This window comes from Hypanus sabinus, chromosome 21 (genome assembly GCF_030144855.1).
Source record: "Hypanus sabinus isolate sHypSab1 chromosome 21, sHypSab1.hap1, whole genome shotgun sequence".
In the NCBI taxonomy this organism is placed as follows: domain Eukaryota; kingdom Metazoa; phylum Chordata; class Chondrichthyes; order Myliobatiformes; family Dasyatidae; genus Hypanus; species Hypanus sabinus.
The window spans coordinates 52,700,663-52,719,466 of record NC_082726.1 but is presented as its reverse complement, the minus strand read 5'-3'; the positions used below and the strand labels follow the sequence as shown (position 1 = coordinate 52,719,466).

Below are 18,804 nucleotides of genomic sequence, written 5' to 3'. Positions count from 1 at the left end.
TTGTCCTATTTACATCGAAGCACAGTGAAATGAGTCATTTGAGTCAATGACCAACACAGTCTGAGGATTGCACTGGGAACAGCCCACAAGCCAATATCGCATAGCCCACAATTCTTTTAATCCTAACCTGTATCACGGGTTACAATCAATGATCTCACTTTTACCGACTCTTTATCTCATTATCTCATGTTCTCATTATATATTGCTATTTATTTATATTTGCATTTGCACAGCTTATTGTCTTCTGCATTCCGGTTGATCTTTCATTGATCCTGTTATAGATACTATTCTATCGATTTGCTGAGCCTGCCCACAAGATAACGAGTCTCGGGGTTGGATATGGTGATATGCATTTACTTTGATAATAGAATGTACTTTGAACTTTAGTACCAGCCCACTCGTCATTAAGGACATATATACAGAAAAGTGCCGGAAAAAGGCCAGCAATATCATGAAAGATCCCACACACCCTGTATATGGATTGTTTGTCCCACTCCCATTAGGGAGGAGAATACATCATGATCACTAGACTCAAAAGCTGTTACTTCTCCCAAACTGTTAGGCTGATCAACACCCCCACTCACTAACCCATCCCACCAGATATCTCCCAGTGTCACTTTATGCACATACAATCTGTCTTTGCATATAAGTGCATTGTGTTTTATAGGATTGTTATTATATTTGTATTCAGTGTTTTTTTGTGCTTTATTCTGTTCACAATGCTTATTGAGATTTTTAAATCTTGCCATCCTTTTCACACGCGTACTGATGAATGACAATCTTGAAACATGAATCTTACATGTCTTTGGAATGTGGGAAGAAGCTGGAGCACTTACGTGGTCATAGGGGGGAGCACACCAGCTCCTTACAGATCACGGTGGTAATTGAACCCTAGCCGCCATTGCTGCCGCTGTAATGCATTATGCTACCCGCCATGCTACCATACCATCCTTTACGCACCCTTTACGTGCTTCTCTTCTCTTGGAATTCTGAAGTTGCAACAAGCAGGGTACAAAGCAAATGATCTGGTGTGTCTGGACTTACAGAACATCTTCAATAAGATGCCATAAAAGAATACAAAACACAACTGGTACAGGCAGACACAATAGACTCTGCAGATGGTGGAAATCCTGAGCAACGCACACACACAGTGCTGGAAGAACTCTGCAGGACCTGCAGAATCTACAGAGGTCAGGCTGAGATGCTGTCTGACTTGCTGTGTCCCCCCAACATGTCACCTGTGCTGCACTAGTCTTGGGAAAAGTACAGGCATGAACTGAGGCTCAGTTAATGGGCTGAAAACAGAAAATAAAAGATTTCCAGTTGGGAGGCTACATTTAGTGGACATTGGCACTGGGGTCCTAGCTCTTTCCAAGTAACCTCAGTTACTTAGAGTGAGAGAACAAAATGCAATGGATCCAAGTTTAGGTGATGATACCCGTTTTGGTGGGTGGGAGGAGCACTGGCATGACTCAGACTGTTTATTTGAATGGAATAGTGCATGGAAGAAAGAATATTGCATGGAAAAATACAAGGTACTTCACCTTAATGGCAAAAAAACAAGAATATGAAATATTTCTTCGCTATCAGAGACTGTCATGTGTTGAGAGGGACTTGGATGCCTTTTTTATATGAATAAATATGAGTCAAGATGCAGGCAGAATAAGCAAGTAATATGGCAAACAGTATTTGCGGTTTATTGCGGGAGGAACTAGTACAAGCATGGAGACACTTTGTTCCTCTTATAAAAGGGCGTTTTGTACAAATGCATAATTGCATTGCATAGCATTGTGCGCAGGTCTTGTCTCCTTATGCAAAGGAGAATATCCTTAGGTAGGGAGAGCAGGCCTGTGCATAGATCTCACCAGGTTCTGCTACACAGGGAATGAGCAAAGTTTACCAGATTAATTCCTGGAAGAGCCGATTTGTCACACAAACAGAACACGAAGCCGATCGAGCTTATTTATTTATTTAGAGATATGATACAGTGCAGAACTGGCCTGTCAGGCCAACAAGCCACACACCTACCGTACTTAACACTAGCCTAATCACAGGACAATTTATACTCTCTAGTATTTAAGAATAAGAAACAACCTCCCTGGAAAACAAAGCTTCATAGGGTAGATGTAGACTTCCTGTTTCCACCAGCTTGCTTATCTAGAACCAAAGGTTATTGTTTCAAAGTAACAGCTCACCATTCAGTACAGATATGAATTGAAATTTCTTCACCCCAAGGGCAGAAAATCTGTGGAATCCTGTATCCAAGTGCGATGCAGAGACTCGGTATTCTAAAGAGACAGCAATTGATTTTGAGACAGTAAGGGAATGAAAAGATATGGGATTCATATAGGAAAGTAGCAATGAGGCAAAGTTCAACACTGGTCAAGTTGAAAGGTAGGGAAGGAATGAGAAAGCCAAAAGGTTATTCCTGGTTACATCCCTTGTGGAAAAATGCAAAGGTTGTTACAAGGTTGTAATGCCTGAAAATGGCACAGAGACAGAGAGGGCTGATATCGTGGACCATCTGAGTACAACAGAGCAACACACACAAAATGCTGGAGGAAGTCAGCGGTCCAGGCAGTATCTATGGAAAAAAGTACAATTATTATCGGCAGGACTGGAGAAAAAAAGCTGAGGAGTAGATTTGAAAGGCAGAGGAGGGGGAGTACAATGGATGTGACTTTTAAAATTGAGACTTAGGTCATTTGGATGCTGATATCCGATGTTACCATAAAGAAGTGCATGTTCCATAGACTGTGGTGGTAAATGGTTTATTTCTGTCACACTTACAAATATACAGTGATGCCATCCAAACAGATTATTCCATATTTAAGTGCATTGACACGACATAAAGCGACAAACAACAACAGAATGCAGAATATAGAGTAAAGACAAGAGATTCTGCAGATGCTGGAAATTCAGAATAACTCCACAAAATGCTGGAGGAACTCAGCAGCTCAGGCAGCATCTATGGCAAGAACAAAGAGCCAATGTTTCAGACTGAGACCCTTCATCAGGACTCATAAAGGCTCCTGATGAAGGGTCTCAGCCCACAATGGCATCTTCTCCTTAGATGCTGTCTGATCTGCTGAGTTCCTCCAGCATTTTGTGTGTGTTACTCAGAATATATCATGATAGATGCAGAATTATCACAATGCCAGTAGACCAATAAAGTGGAAAGTTCATGTTGAGGTAGAATGAGAAATAAAAGGACCACCTTTATCATAAAAGAGGTCTGTTGTAGAATCTTATAGCATTGGGATAGAAACTGTCCTTGAACTGTGTTCTCAAGGGAAGAAGAGAGACTGACAGGGTGGGAGGGGTCTTTGGTTACATTGACTGCTTAGATGAGGCAGCAGGACGTGTAGACAGATTCAATGGAGGGGTGGAGGGCAGCTGATTGGCTGAAAGATTGTCTGGAAACAATAATCTGTAGTTGTGCTTACATGTCTGCAAGATCTACATGTAGTGCAGTGAAGAGTCATAGAACATTACAGCACAGAAACAGGTCCTTCAGCTCATCTAGTCCTTTCTAAACTATTATTCTGCCTAGACCCATTGACCTTCACCCAGACCATATTCCTGCATCACCCTCCTATCCATGTACCTGTCCAAATTTCTCTTAAATGTTGAAATGGATCCCACATCCAGCACTTACACTGGTGGCTCATTCCACACTCTCTCCACCCACTGAGTGAAGATGTTCCTGTGAAACATTTCACCTTTCACCTTTGAGCCATGACTTCTAGCTCTAGTCTCACCCACCCTCCATGAAAAGAAGCCTGCTTGCATTTATCCTGTCAGTACCTCTCATAATTTGTATATCTCTATCAAATCTCCCCTCATTCTCTTAAGCTCTAGCGAATAAAGTCCTCATCTAATCAACCTTTCCCTATAACTCAGGTCCTCAAATCCAGGCAACATCCTTGTAAATTTTCTCTGCAGGAGATCAGAACATACATTTAGGATAACCATGATAGTTTAGACAGCCACATTACTTTGACTGAATGTGCACCACCCAGATTGGAATTAGTGGACTTCAAAAGAATTCATTCAAAAGAATACAGGACTCCAAACTGCAGAGTCACCAGATGCATGCTATATGAATCCAATGATGGATTTTGCTCTGATCTCACTGCAGCTCATGGAGATCTTGCAAAGGTGTTAGTAGAATCACAGATTTTTGTTTTCGGCACTTTGCTGTTGAATTGAACACTTTGGTGGAAGCTGTCAAGAAATAAGGCTCAACATTATTACTATAGAGTCCACTCTGACACATTGAATCAGCCTAAATATCGAGTAATGTTGACATATCAGGGAAAGTTCGTTGAAATTCTCTTGTCAGATTCAAGATCACAATAAGCATTTTGGTGTTTATATAGCTCTGAAAATTGTACAATGTAAACAGGTCACAGGGCAACTACTGATTGTCCAAATGATCAGTGGCTGTTAATAAACACAAGAGATTCTGTAGAATCTGAAAATCCAGAGCAACACACAAAATGCTGAAGAAACTCAACAGATCAGGCAGCATCTGCGGAAGGGAGCAAGCAGTCAACGTTTCAGGCTGTGGCATTTTACCAGAAAGGGTCTCAGCCTGGAATATTGATGCTTAATTTACTTCTATAGATGCAGCCTGATGTAATGGCTTTCAATATCAAACAAACCTACTAAGTTGCTTGAAAATATCAACAAAAACCAACATAAAAGAAAATGGTACACTGGTCCACTTTGCAATCAAAATGTAATCACAATCATATGAAAAAGACTAAGAAATGAAACATTTCAAAACAAGGAAGTAAGAATAGTAATGAGAATTTATTTCTTCCATTGGCATCCCCAGATAAAGTCAGCTGCCAATAAGAAAAGTGGAAGGGATGGCCAGCAGAGAACGAAACCTTTTATTTGGCGGAATGCAAAAGGAAATCAGAGACCAACGAATTTATTTCAATCTTAAATTATGAATATGGAACAAATAGAAGAAGAAGTGCAATTAATTCTTAAGTTACGGTTAATCTCAGTGCAAGTGAAGATGCATTTATAAGTTTATTGTGATTTGATAAATGCTCAGATAATGGCGATTACTCCTTGTTTGGCAAGATGAATGCATCATAGCTTGCAATTATAGCCAGTTAAGAAGATTTATTAGGAACATTTGCTTAGCATTATATCGTATGCAGTACAGAGTCAGCATTGCAATAAAACCCTATTCCATAATATCACATTTAACAGTGAACCAGTTTGTTAACAATAGATAATGAACTGATTTGTACCCTATCAAAAATGTTTTAATGATGACTTTCCAGCAGAGATACACCACACATAAATCCCTAACTACAAATAATCATGAAATGGGGAATAAGAGGGGTGACAAGGTGATAGGGTTAAATGTCATGAGAACATCAGGAAACACATGGATACATAAGAATATAATAGGAGAAACCCATTTGTTCCACCTTCATAATTTAAGATCAAAATAAACAAATTTGGTTGGTAGCTAACTCTTTTGGCAATTTGGACCTTCAAGTCTGCTCAAGCAGTTAATAAAATCACAGCTTATCGTCTTCTTCAGTGATATTTTCCTGCACAATCTCCAAATTCCTTGATTCGCTAATATCCAAAATTCTTCTCATCTCTGTACTCAATGACTCTGTGCTCCACAGCCTCCCATGGTACAGAATTCCAAAGAATTCAATGGACAAAACTCTCCTCATTCCTTTTGAAAGCAGCTAACCGGCTGAAGGATTTTGGCCTGAAATGTTGACTGTACTCTTTTCCTAGATGCTGCCTGGCCCGCTGAGTTCCTCCAGCATTTTGTGTGTGTTAACCAGTTGAAACCCTGTGCGAATTTTTATGGTTCAATAAGTTCAGTTTACATTGTTTCAAACATCAAATAATATAGGTCTGGTCTATTTACTCTCTCCTCATGATTCCAAACGCCCATCTGTGGCATTTGCTTTACGATTAGCACGGTATTTCCTTCAGGTGAAATCTCATCAACACCCCATAATTGCAGCAACATTATTTTTAATTTAAGTCCTCTCATTATAAAGGCTAACGTAACATTTGCCTTCTGAACTGCTTGCAGGCTATCAGTGACTCATCTTCAAGGACAGGGAGCCGCCTTTCAAAATCAACCCTATCACTGCACACCCCTCTGTTTTCTACGCGAAGAGAGGAAGGATCAAGGATCGACATCATTCGCTATAGACATTTGGTTGTACTAGGAAATTGCTGTGGTGTGTTGGCACAGCATGCAACAAAAGACAACAACATTGTATGGAGTAAATAATGAAATTAAAAAATAAAGTTGCCGGCCAGTAGTGTAGTGGCTTCAGCACTGGACTTCAAGGTGGGTGGTCCTAGGTTAGAATCCAGCAGGCTCCTTGCATGATTTCCATCAGTGTTGTATTGAGCTAGCAACTCGGCCTCGTAAAATACAGACACAAGCAGCAAGGTAAAAATGGAGCCCAATGCGCCACATAACATTTAATAAAAATAAAGTTAGAGGCTTAAATACAGATATGGAATAAAATGTGTATAAATATAAAAATACCAGCAAGTATTTACAATATAAACAGCATTATAAAGTGTGGTTTAAAGTGTTCACAGTGCAGTGACAGGGATAATAGATAGAGACAGGTGGGAGTGCTAACAAGAATGGTTGATTTGATTAACAGCCGGGGGAAGAAACTTTTAAGATTGTGTGAAGTTTTTGTTTTAATAGCAGCCCCATATTGCCTTCCAGAAGGGAGCTTTTAGATGACATTGTGATTTTTCCACATCATATTCCATTTACCAGGTCTTGCAGACTCACTCTGTTTGTCCATATCTTTTGAAGCTTCTTTACATCCTCTTCCACAGTCACAATTCACCTCATTTGGTATCATCAGTAAATGCAGAAAGATAATATTTGGCCCCATCAGCCAAATGGCTGCGAACAAGCACCAAGCCCTGCAGTCTGCCACTCATAACAGCTTGTCAAACGGAGAATAACTGTTTATTCCCACTGTTTGCTTCTGCCCCATAAACTGATTTTCAGCCCATGTCACTACATTAATTGTAATTCTCTGTACTCTAACTTTGTTGACCAAACCCTATCTTGGACTTCATTGAAAGCCTTCCAAAAATCCAAGTAAATCATATTCATAAACTTTTTGTTATCTGTACTACTGACCACATTCTGAAAGATGTCAAGCAGAATTATCTAACATAATTTTCCTTCCATTATTCTATGCTGACTCTTGCCTATCCTGTTATTCACAGCCTTCTATAATTATATCATTTATTAAAGATTCCACTGTTCTTATGCCAATAGTTCAATAATTCCAGCTTTTTCTCTCCCTCTTCCTCTCCATAGAATCATAGAACCACAGAACACTACAGCACAGTACAGGCCCTTCAGCCCTCCATGTTGTGCCAACCCATATAATCCTTTAAAAAAGTACTAAACCTACACTACTCCATAACCTTCTATTTTTCTTTCATCCATGTGCCTGTCCAAGAGGCTCTTAACTATCCCTAATGTTTTAGCCTCCACCACCATCCCTGGCATTCACAACCCTCTGTGTAAAAAATTTACCCCTTATGTCTCCCCTAAATTTCCCTCCCTTAATCTTGTACATATGCCCTCCGGTGTTTGCTGTTGATGCCCTGGGAAACAGGTACTGACTATCCACCCTATCTATGCCTCTCATAATCTTGTAGACCTCTATCAAGTCCCCTCTCATTCTTCTACGCTCCAAAGAGAGAAGTCCCAGCTCTGCTAACTTTGCTTCATATCACTTGTTCTCCAATCCGGGTAACATCCTGGTAAATCTCCTCTGCACCCTCTCCATAGCTTCCACATCCTTCCTATAATGAGGTGACCAGAATTGAACACAATACTCTAAGTGCAGTCTCACCAGAGATTTGTAGAGTTGCAACATGACCTCTCTACTCTTGAACTCAATCCCCTTGTTAATGAAGCCTAGCATCCCATAGGCCTTCTTAACTACCCTATCAACCTGTGCAGTGACCTTGAGGGATGTATGGATTTGAACCCCAAGGTCCCTTTGTTCATCTACACTCTTAAATAATTGACCATTAATCCCGTACTCAGGATTGTACTCCCTCTTCCTTAAATGGCAGAGTCACATTTGCTACCTTCCAAGGCACAGGAATAATATCAGAATTTACCACATTTTGAAAGACCACAATCAGAGTGATCAGGAATTTCAAAGCCATCTCTTTGGGATATTCCAAGATGCAGATTAATAGAATATGCATTTTATTAAATACACCTGTAAACCATGCAAATATCTAATCAGTCAATCACGTGGCAGAAACTCAGTGCTGCTATAACAGGAGAATACCATGAATGTACACTCAGGAGACATAACTTTATTAGGTACACATCAGTATATTGTGCAGTGAGAGTTATTGGGTATGTTTAAATCAGAAGTTGATAGATTCTTGATGAGTAAGGATGCTAGGGGTTATGGAGAGAAGGAAGGAGAATGTGTTTGAGAGGGAAGGGATAATAAGTCAGTCATGATGGAGTAGGCAGAGCCGAACATCCTAATTCTGCTCCTATGCCTTATGGTCTTACGGACAATGGGAGCAAGAAGGGAGATGCGCAAGTGACATTTGACAGCAGTGAGACTGGTACAAGGAAACAAGCCCACAAAGGGCAGGAAGATCAGAGGAAACCAGAGGTGTGTAGGATCATAGTTACATCAAGAGATAAGGGCCAAAGTACATGATGCTTGAGGAGAGATTTGGCTTAGTAAAGAAAGGGACTAGACAGCAGAATCATTAGTCTTAATCTTCATGACAAAGTTGGAGGAAATTTGGTCAATAAAACAACCATAAAATTAGTAGTGAAGATGGAGAGGAGAAGCAAATTACTATCAGTATGCACGAGTGTGTTTGCAGTTGATGGCATGCAGGTGATAAATTGCAAAAGAGTAGAACAGACACCAGAGGAACATCACAGGTGAAAACTGACTATAAGTGTGGAAGTACACTCAGTGGGAGTGTCTCAGAAACTGCTGATCTCCTGAAATTTTCACGCACAATAGTCTCTAGACTTCACAGAGAATGATGTGAAAAACAAACAAACAAATTGAGTGAGAGGAAATTCTGTGGGCAAAAAAGCCTTGTTAATGACAGAAGTCAAAGGAGAATGGCCAGACTGGTTCAAGCTGACAGGAAGTTGACAGTAACTCAAGTAACTCTGCATTATAACAGTAGTAAAGAAAGGAGCATCCCTGAATACACAACACGTCGAAGTTTGAAGTGGATCAGCTACAGCAGTAGAAGATCACACTGGGTTCCATTCCTGTACGTAATGGAGCAGTCACTGAGAGTCTCCCAATGACCCAATGATCTGCATCTTGGAGTTTTCTAAAGAGAAGACTGAAATTCCTAACCATTCTGGTTGTGGTGGTCCAGAGGAGGCTGATTATGGAGGAAGGTTGCTAGTGGAATGCCCAACAACTGATCACTACTAGAGAGAAATGGTCACAGATACTATCATTGGTGGTTTGTACTAGGACTTTTCACTGCTTTGGATGAGTCACAAATCAGATTATTGGAACATCAACTGGATTTAAACAGTGGGTTCCTTGATTTTTAGATTCAACTAAAATTCTTTGGTGCCTTCAAACAAACGAGTCTGGAGTTTGATAGGTTGTTGTGAGCTTTTCTCAAATGCAAGTCAGAATTACCATTTACTGGCCATTCCCACCATTTCAAGAGCACTTTTCAGTGAATATCCTGCAGTGAGTCTAAGTTGAAGCCAAGGATATTATTTGCTTTCAACATTATTAATATAGAAGAAACATTTGTCTCTTGCAAGTACAGTAGGTCAGGTGGCCAACATAAAACAGAGCTTTTATCTTCCTCAGAAATAAGTGCATATAACTGCAATTTGATTCAAATTCAATACACTCTATGTGTCTTATTCATTTTGCTGTTTCGCCAGCCCAGATTCCTCAATTTTCTTTCACTGGCACAAAAATATACAAACACAAGTTTATCACATTTAAGTAGCACTGGCACATCCTCTCAAACTTTCTGACTGTTTACTACTGAAAGGCATTGGCTTGGTAACATGTACATCCCTCTATCAACATGGGTGGTTTTCAAATTCAGACTGAAGATCTTTCATCATAGCTGGGATACCTTCCAGAGCCAATATCAAAGTCTCCAACTACAGATTATTTGCCTTTTGTCTTCAGAAATAAAGTCCTTGCCAGAATTTGAAAGAATGAGTTAGAAGGAGCTCTTGGAAATGCAAGGAGCATTGCTGATCTTATCGAGGAATTCTTAAATCATGAGGGGCATAGATAAGGAGAATGCACATTGTCTTTTCCCCAGGGTGGGGAATCAAGAACTAGAAGACATTGGTTCAAGATAAGAAAGATTTAAAGGAACTTAAAGGGCAACTTCTGTTTTACACCAAGGCAAATATGTTCTGTATGTGGAATAAGCTACCAGAAGAGGTGGGTGAGGCAGTCATTTTAACAAATTTTAGAAGGCAATTGGACAGGTAAATAGATATGAATAGTTGCCCACTCGGCCTGTACCCTACCTTCTCTACAACTTAAAACCAACTTCTTTTTCTTACCCATTTCTGGGCAAAGAACTTCACCTTGAACTATTAACTCTGTTCCTTTTTCTACAGATGCTGACTGACCTGCTTGAACAGAGTCAGAGAACACCACAGAATCAGGCCATTCAGCCCATCTAGTCTGTATTGTTTCCACCAATCTCTGTTTCTAACTAGCGAGAGAGAACTGGCTGAAATTATTTCTTCTAAAAAAAAAACAGACTAATAAGGTGATCCACATAAATAGGACTGTAAGATATAGGAGCAGAATTGTGCTCGCTTCAGCAGCACGTATACTAAAATTGGAACGATACAGAGAAAATTAGCATGGCCCCTGTGCAAGGATGACACCCAAATTTGGGAAGCGTTCCATATTTTTAAAAAAAGATATAGGATCAGAATTAAGCCATTTGGCCCCATCCAATCTGCATGGTTGACCCATTTTCCTCTCAATCCCAATCCCCTGTTTTCTCCCCATAACCCTTCATACCCTGATTTCTTGCCCTACCTAAATCCTTACGGTAAGTCTGATAATAAATTGAGGTTACCATATGCTGATTCCATTAAAAGGAAATGCAATGAGTTTTAAAATAATGATTTAATCTTCATCTACAACAGTCCAGGAAAGTATATCCAGTTGTTCTTTCAGCATATAAGATAATGAAGGAACACAAAACTGCCTAATATTTGTATCATCAGTGACAGCTCAAATAAACGTATTCAAACAAGATGCAAAAGGACAGGCCGGGTTTAATTGCCATTTTTCTGTCGGTAACAATTTTTAAAATTCGTACTTTCCTCCCTACGTTTCTCTGTGCACTTTTCACTTGCAATCTCCACCTTTCCACTGTGTTCCCTTCTTCTTTCAGCACCACTGAGCAGGTTGACAAGCGGATTCCTTTGCTTTTCACCATATTAAAGCCATTTTCCTGCTCTGACAGCCTGTTCTACACTGCCACCTTACAGCTCCAGCTTCACACTTCTCTGGGCAGCCACTGCTTTTTGACAGACCACTGTCACTTCCCATCATCCTCTATGTATATTCTCCTCTCTCTCCCCCTCAGCACGCATCCAGACTTTCCTACAAGCACAATTATTTTTTTTGACAAGCCATCCATCAGCTTTAACTTTAAAAGCACTTTCTGCTGATATCCATTGTTAAACCCTTGCTTTCATGAGGCTTGCATGAGAGAATATGATATCAGACATTCAAACTACCAAACCATGTAAATTTACTTTGTTCTCAGCTATGTTTCCAATTTCACGTCCAATTTTTCGGTACATTATGCGGAGTTGTTGTGCTTAATATGATGTTGTCAAATCCCATTAAAGTTCACTGTATCGTGCTGCTCTAAAAACAGGTTACAATTTGCGTTCTATAAAGAAAGGCAAGAGCACAGTCTGAAGTCAAGCTAAATCTTATTAAAATTATCTGCTCAATTGTTACATTTCTGGATGGAGTAATTTGGAGGCATTAGCAGAGACATATATGAAAATGTCAGTGTGCCAACTAATGACAACAAAAGCAAAGGAATATATCTGTGAAACTCAATAAAGCTACTTTGCTGGTGACATAAATTTGATGATAATCTGAGGAAATGAATAAGGAACCATCCAGTTTGAATAGGGATTTTTCTATTAAATGACATTGCTACATTTCCACTTGGTCTGGATCAGTCCTAAGGCTTTCTTCTCTACACCACAGAGTTTAAATCTAGGATGTGAGGGAGAGCAGGGCTGGATGCAGGGGAAATCACAAAAGACAACACAGATATTAACTGAATCATGTCCGCAGTTTCCAGTTATATTGATCTGGGGGGGAGGAGGGGGTGCGAGGAGGGTAAAGAAGTAGAATTTGCAGTGGTTACCAAACATTACCAGAGCACAAATGTAAAAACTGTTACTCAATGCATAATGAATATAAGAACTAGCAGTGACTTCACTGTCTCATGCAACAAAGAGATCAAAAGACAAATGTGTGCAAGCTTATGTCCTTTTTGTATACTTCATCAGTTAAACAGCCTTTTAAACACTTGTTTTTATATTGCAAATATCAAAAAAATCAAGTTTCCATATAATATTTTCTTAATTGCGTACACAAGTAGATCTAAAATCATGAAAGAAAAACTGTCCAATATGGACCCCCATTTACTGAAATATTTACAACCACCAAAAATGTTCTGAGTATTAAATTATTAAAATTATTTAGTCTCATTTCTGCACAACATAATATGAGCAATGTAAAAGAGAAGCTATTCAGTCAGACTCTCTGCAAGTAAGTTAGAGTTGAATCATTCATGCACCACTTGGAGACGAAATGTACAAGGTGAAGCAAGATAAAGAAACTTATCTCCCTCGCACAATAGTTGGGATCTGGAATTCAACATTGAAGTAGGATCGATAATTCCTTTAAAAAGGGATTGGAGAAGTGACAAGGTAAAGGATAATTTGTGGGGAATGATGGGATTGTTCTACTGGGAACCAGCAGACCTGATGGGCCTAATGGCTTCATCTTTCACTGTATCTAAGATTCTACGGAAACAGCTCTCTAATTATTGTTCATGCTTCTGTTTAACGGTACTGTAGTTTTTACAACGAACTAGCAGAATAACCGAACTCCAGCTTATCTGCAGAGTGTCAGACTGATTAGAATATCGTTTACATTGTTCATACTGTGATGTGTGGGAATAAGACCAAAATTATTTTAATAATTACATAGCTGGTTATTTTTAGTAGTCATAAATATTTTGGTAAATGGAGATCTATAATGAGTAGTTTTTTTTTCATGGTTTGTAGATCAGTATGTGATTTAAAAAAAAATATATAAGATAGAAACAAATCATCATGTTGCTAGAGTTTAGTTTTCATGATATTTGTCATACAAAGGGAAGTGTTTGGAATCTTTAACTGTTGAAGAATGGAAAAAGAGGATAAGCTTATATACATTCTCCATCTAATTTCTTTTTGACTTATTTTTCAAAATCTCCACCATCGATGGTCATACGCCCTGCTGGAAAAAGAGGAGGGTTGGGCATGGGGCTAGCAACCCCATCCTGTAAAAAGCTAGAGCTATAGAAATGCCAAAAGAAGCACCAAAGACCTCATCCCTGGGAGAAGAAGGATTTTCACCTGGAAGACCTTTGAAGTTATGTGGTGAAAGCCACAATCCGTGGAACCAATATATTCAGGGCCAATCAACCATAGATAAAGGAAGACAGGGATGGATGGGACACACATTGTGTAGGCCAAGTATGAACATCACCAGGCAGGTGTTCACATGGAACCCCCCAGATGACAGGCCAGCCAAAGAACACCCTGATAATGTGACCTTGAAGCTGACACCAAGAAGTTGGGTATACCTGGATTAGGACAGAGGACACTGGGGAGCTGCTGTTGGTAGCTTATGCTGCAGTAGGAGTGATGGGCCAACTAACTTATTTTTCTAAAATTAAAAGTTGAGTTTTAAAGGGCTTTTGATTAGGCCCCCACCCCTCCCAATCTATTAACCCCCAATCTGACCCCACTACTACTGCCTCATCCCAGTACTCCATTCATTAAAACAAAAGACAGATGCTTGCTCTGTAAGGCAGCATTAAAATAATTTGTGCACAACTGCGATGCATTCACACCTTGAAATTGGCCTTGAGACCACGCGAAGTTAATAAAGATTCTATTATTTTACTTAAATACGCTTGATAATTATTACTAGCCTGTGACAGTAATGTCCAAAGTGTGCATAAAGCAGCTATGTGCTCGAGTGCAAAAGGTTAAAGCAAAAGACAATTAGCTGAAACAGATGAAAATGAATATAGAAATCAGTTCTGGTCATGGAAACCTCTGAAATGTCTTGTAATTTGAGGAGTGAAAGGAAAATTATAATGTCACATAGGCTTTCAGTCAAGCATATAACATAATTAACATAATTGTACTCTCCTGATGGCACTGATGGCAAGACATTTTTTGAAGATTGCAGGACATAGAATGCTAGTACTAGTTTAAAAAAAAGGTAGATTTAACGTACAGAATTGTAATGGAGTACCTTAATAGCTGAGCAGCAAAGTAATTAATCTACCTATTTAACACAGTATATTGGGTTCAAGCTCGGCATTGAGCAGCAATCGAGATCGCTAAGTTTTATTCCTTATGGGTTAACCTACTGTTCCCATCGTTCCGCCAAAGCACAAACACCACTTGGCTCTTTTTCTCGGGCACAAAATCCCTTCAAAGCAACAAAGTAGCTTCACGTGATGAAGGAATGCGCAATCCATTCACTCTTACCGCAGCTGAACAAGGGAAATGTGGAGCTGAGTAAGTAAAAAATAAACCTTGAAAAATGCGGAGCAGCTGAATAGAAAATAATTAATGATTGTCAAACCATATTAATGGCCGTTGAGATTTTAACATAATTAAAACAAGGATGGGGTGGGGTGGGGGAATCAGTATCTTTTACTATCTTATTTGAGGTAAGCAGAAGTGAAGCTCCTAAAGATGACAACAAAACAAATGCTAACACGTGGATAAATCCAGAAAGCTGCATGTTGGTCTATGCACCCATAAGTTTCACAAAACTTTGTGAGGACTGATTGCAACAAGACTGCTTTTAACAAATGGAAGGCATAAATAATGAGCTAATATCAGCATGTGTCTGCGTAAGTTAATGAATATCAAATTACATAGAAGCAATTATAAATCATCATTATCTCGAATTTTAATTGAACCTGCAATTAAATATGACAAATGTTACCCAAACCAAATCTTTAATTTATACTTACAAATAAAAAATAATTTGTCTTTTTTAGCATTTCATAGTTAATTTTCCATTATGCAATCTACTAATTAATAAAGAAAGACAAGCTCTCAGAGCCCATGAAGTTTGCCATTATTGAAATAGTGTCTATAAATTCGATAAATTCCGTGACGAAAAACAACTCCAAAAAATCTGTAAAAATATCCTTCGTATAAGTCACAGGATTTATTCCAGTTCTGATTAATTTATTTACCTAACTAAGTTATTGCATAAATACTGCCAATGAATTTGTGTCAAGTCTTATCAAATTAAAATATTGACACCAATGAAAGTGCACATTAATGTTAATTTACTAAACAAAAATACTGTTCTGTGCTTCACTGTGGCGAGCGCAAGGGTCAACATTTCCAAATGATTGGATATGGCTGAGCCATTTCCCAGGAAAACCACATCCTAAAGTCTCCACATTCTCAAGCATCTCTTCACTTGCAGCCCATAGAGCAACATGGCACATGTACAGGTCCTTTGACCCACTGAGTCCCTGTTGACCACAGTGCCCATCCAGCTAGTACCAATTTCCTGTGTTTGGCTCATACCCCTCTAAGCTCTGCCCCTCCATGTACCCCCCATGCTTTGTAGATAATTCCTCTGAATGATCCTTAAATTAATTGTAGCTGCTTCAAAGATTTCATCCGGCAGCTCGGTCCCTATACTCACCAGCCTTTGCATGAAAAAGTTCATCTGCTTCACTCGTTAATCCACAAGCAAAGAAACAAATGCAGCTTAACCGGGCATTCCTTTGTCTGCCTTTGACCATCCTGATGACTAAATTTGCTCTTGCTGGGTACTGTTTTATCCCATAACTTGCTCTTTTGCTCAATGTCCCACACCCCTCATCTCAGAAGGAAGTTGCAAAGTTGCAGTGGGCCAGACCCACTGGCCTCATGACAACCAAGTTCACCGACCCAATACCCCTCATAAATAGTATAACAGCTTAGAAAATTTGAGTTGGTCACTCCAGGATAAGATTAGCTTCATTTATCACATGTACGTGGATTTGAAACATCCACTGAAATGCTTCGCTTGCATCAACGACCAACACAGAATGATTACATGCATTGGGGGCATCCCGCGAGTGTCGCCAAGCTTCCAATGGCAACAGGGCCTGCCTACAGTTCAGTAATATTGTACCTCTTTGGAATGTGGGAGGAAACCAGAACACCCAGAGGAGATCCATGTGGTCAGAAAAACACAGCATCAATTCCTTACAGACAACGGCAGAATTGAATGAATCACGATCACTGGTGCTGAAAAGCGTTCCACCAACCCGGAGGCTACCAGCTGGACCTTGCATTGCAAAGGTTAAAATTTGCTATGAAAGCTAACAATGATTGCTAAACTCTTGCGATAAAAGTGAATAGCTCTTTGAATAAAATTATCATTGTTGTCCTGCACTCTGCTTTAAATTTGAAGTTTCCTCTAGCGATATTTACCAAATACCAATGAATTGGACCAAAAATTTGCACAAAACAAACATAGGCAAAAACAAAGAGAATGTGCACCTGCTCGTTAATGAAAATACCTAATCAACTAATTATTGAAGATCTACAGGAATTAAATGGGACATTTCAAAACTAAGATATTCTTAACAAAAAGAAGCATTAAATTAAGAAATAAGGAATATTTACATTTTGCTTAAAAACAGTTGACATATCTGTATAAATGGGGCAAAAAAGACAGTAACAATAATCTGCACACAATAAATTCTGCAAATACTGGAAATCCAGAGCAATATACACAAAGTACTGAAGGAATTCAGCAAGTTAGGCAGCAGCTATTTATTTATTTATTGAGACACAGCGTAGCACAGGCCTCTGAGCCCTGCCACTCATAATCTTAGCCTAATCATGGAACAATTTACAATGACCAATTAACTCACCAACTGGTACGCCTTTGAACTGTGGGAGGAAACCCTAGAGCACCCGAAGGAACCCAAGCAGTTATGAGGACAATGTAAAAACTCCTTACAGACAATGGTGGAAATCGATACCCAGGTCACTGGTATGGTAAAGCACCATGCTCACCACTACACTACTGAAGAGGAATAAACAGCTCTAAGACCCTTCATTGGGATTGGCCTTTCAACAGCGAGAGATGAAAAGATTCCTGGGCAGGCAAGAGATTAGAGTAGGCTGTCCAAGAAGAGGAGGAGAGGCGAAGACAGAAGAAGGCATCGATGTGGGGTGGGGAATTAGACTCGTAGATGGAGGCAACAGAAGAAATGTTTGGTATGGTGGTGGGTGCAGAACTCACTGAGGTGTGGGTTCAGGGGGAGAAAGGTGATTCTTTGCTGAGTACAAAACTTCCCACCTCAAAGAAAGAACTATGAATAAAAATCATTATGAATAAAAATTAATGTTCCACGCTGCCATGACGAGCACATGTTCTCCAAAGGGAATTCTGAACAGGGGAAATCTCAAGTGATGTGAAACAGGGTGAATACTTGCCCCAGTACTGGTCAACTTGTTCACTGTCTGCTTTGTCAATCCTATCACAAGAGAAATAAATCAATAGTTGGACACAAACTACTACTTTATCAGTGTGAGGCCAAATGTTATGCTGGCTTTAGAGTTACACAGCAGAGAAACAGGACCTTGCTGACCATAAAACACCCATTTTAAACTAATCCAATGCTAATTCTGTTTTATTTAGAATCAGAATCAGGTTTAATATCACTGGCATATGCCATGAAAGTTGTTAATTTTATTGCAGCTGTACAATGCAATACATGATAAGTACAGAAAAAATAATTAATTACACTTTAATATATGTATATTAAATAGTTAAATAAAAAATAGTGCAAAAACAGAAATGATAGAAAGTGAGGTGGTGTTCATGGGTTCAGTGTCCATTTAGGAGTCAGATGGCAGAGGGGAAGAACTGCTGGGTGTATGATTTCAGGCTTCTGTACCTTCTTCCTGACAGTACCAATGAGAAGGGGGCACGTTCTGGTGAAGGGGGTCCTTATTAATGAACACCACCTATTTTATTCTCCTCACCTTTCTGTCCACTGCTCCCAGAGCTCCTTGCTCACTTCACACAACAGTGGTCGATCAATCGACTAACCCACCCATCTTCTGGATGTAGAAGGAAACTTGAGCACTCGGAGAATGTGCAGGCTGCACAGAGGCAGAACCCGGGGTTAGGTTTGAACTGGGGTCACTGGAGTGCGAGGCCACAGCTCGACTTGCTACACCACATAAACTTTTTCAGAGCAAGGAAGAATCTACCTGACTTTCCTGATTAAGGAGATCATTTAGAATTACACAGATAATTTCATCCTATCAGTCCATCGAGGATGTACAAGGGAAAAGCGATGACAGAGTTTAGTGCTACAGTTACAAAGGAAGTACAGTGCAACTGTCAATAAGGTGGAAAGCAATGACAAAGTGAATTATGGGAT

At 39.5% G+C, this 18,804-nt stretch overlaps 1 protein-coding gene and 1 non-coding gene across 5 annotated transcripts in view; one reads left to right on the top strand and one right to left on the bottom strand.

The window, feature by feature from the left end:
* Positions 1-18,804, bottom strand: part of lrmda (leucine rich melanocyte differentiation associated) — a 1,063,446-nt gene that overhangs the window by 519,224 nt on the left and 525,418 nt on the right. The window lies entirely within an intron of this gene.
* Positions 10,867-10,973, top strand: LOC132379280 (U6 spliceosomal RNA). The gene has a single exon (XR_009507356.1). It is a non-coding gene; the product is annotated as a U6 spliceosomal RNA (small nuclear RNA).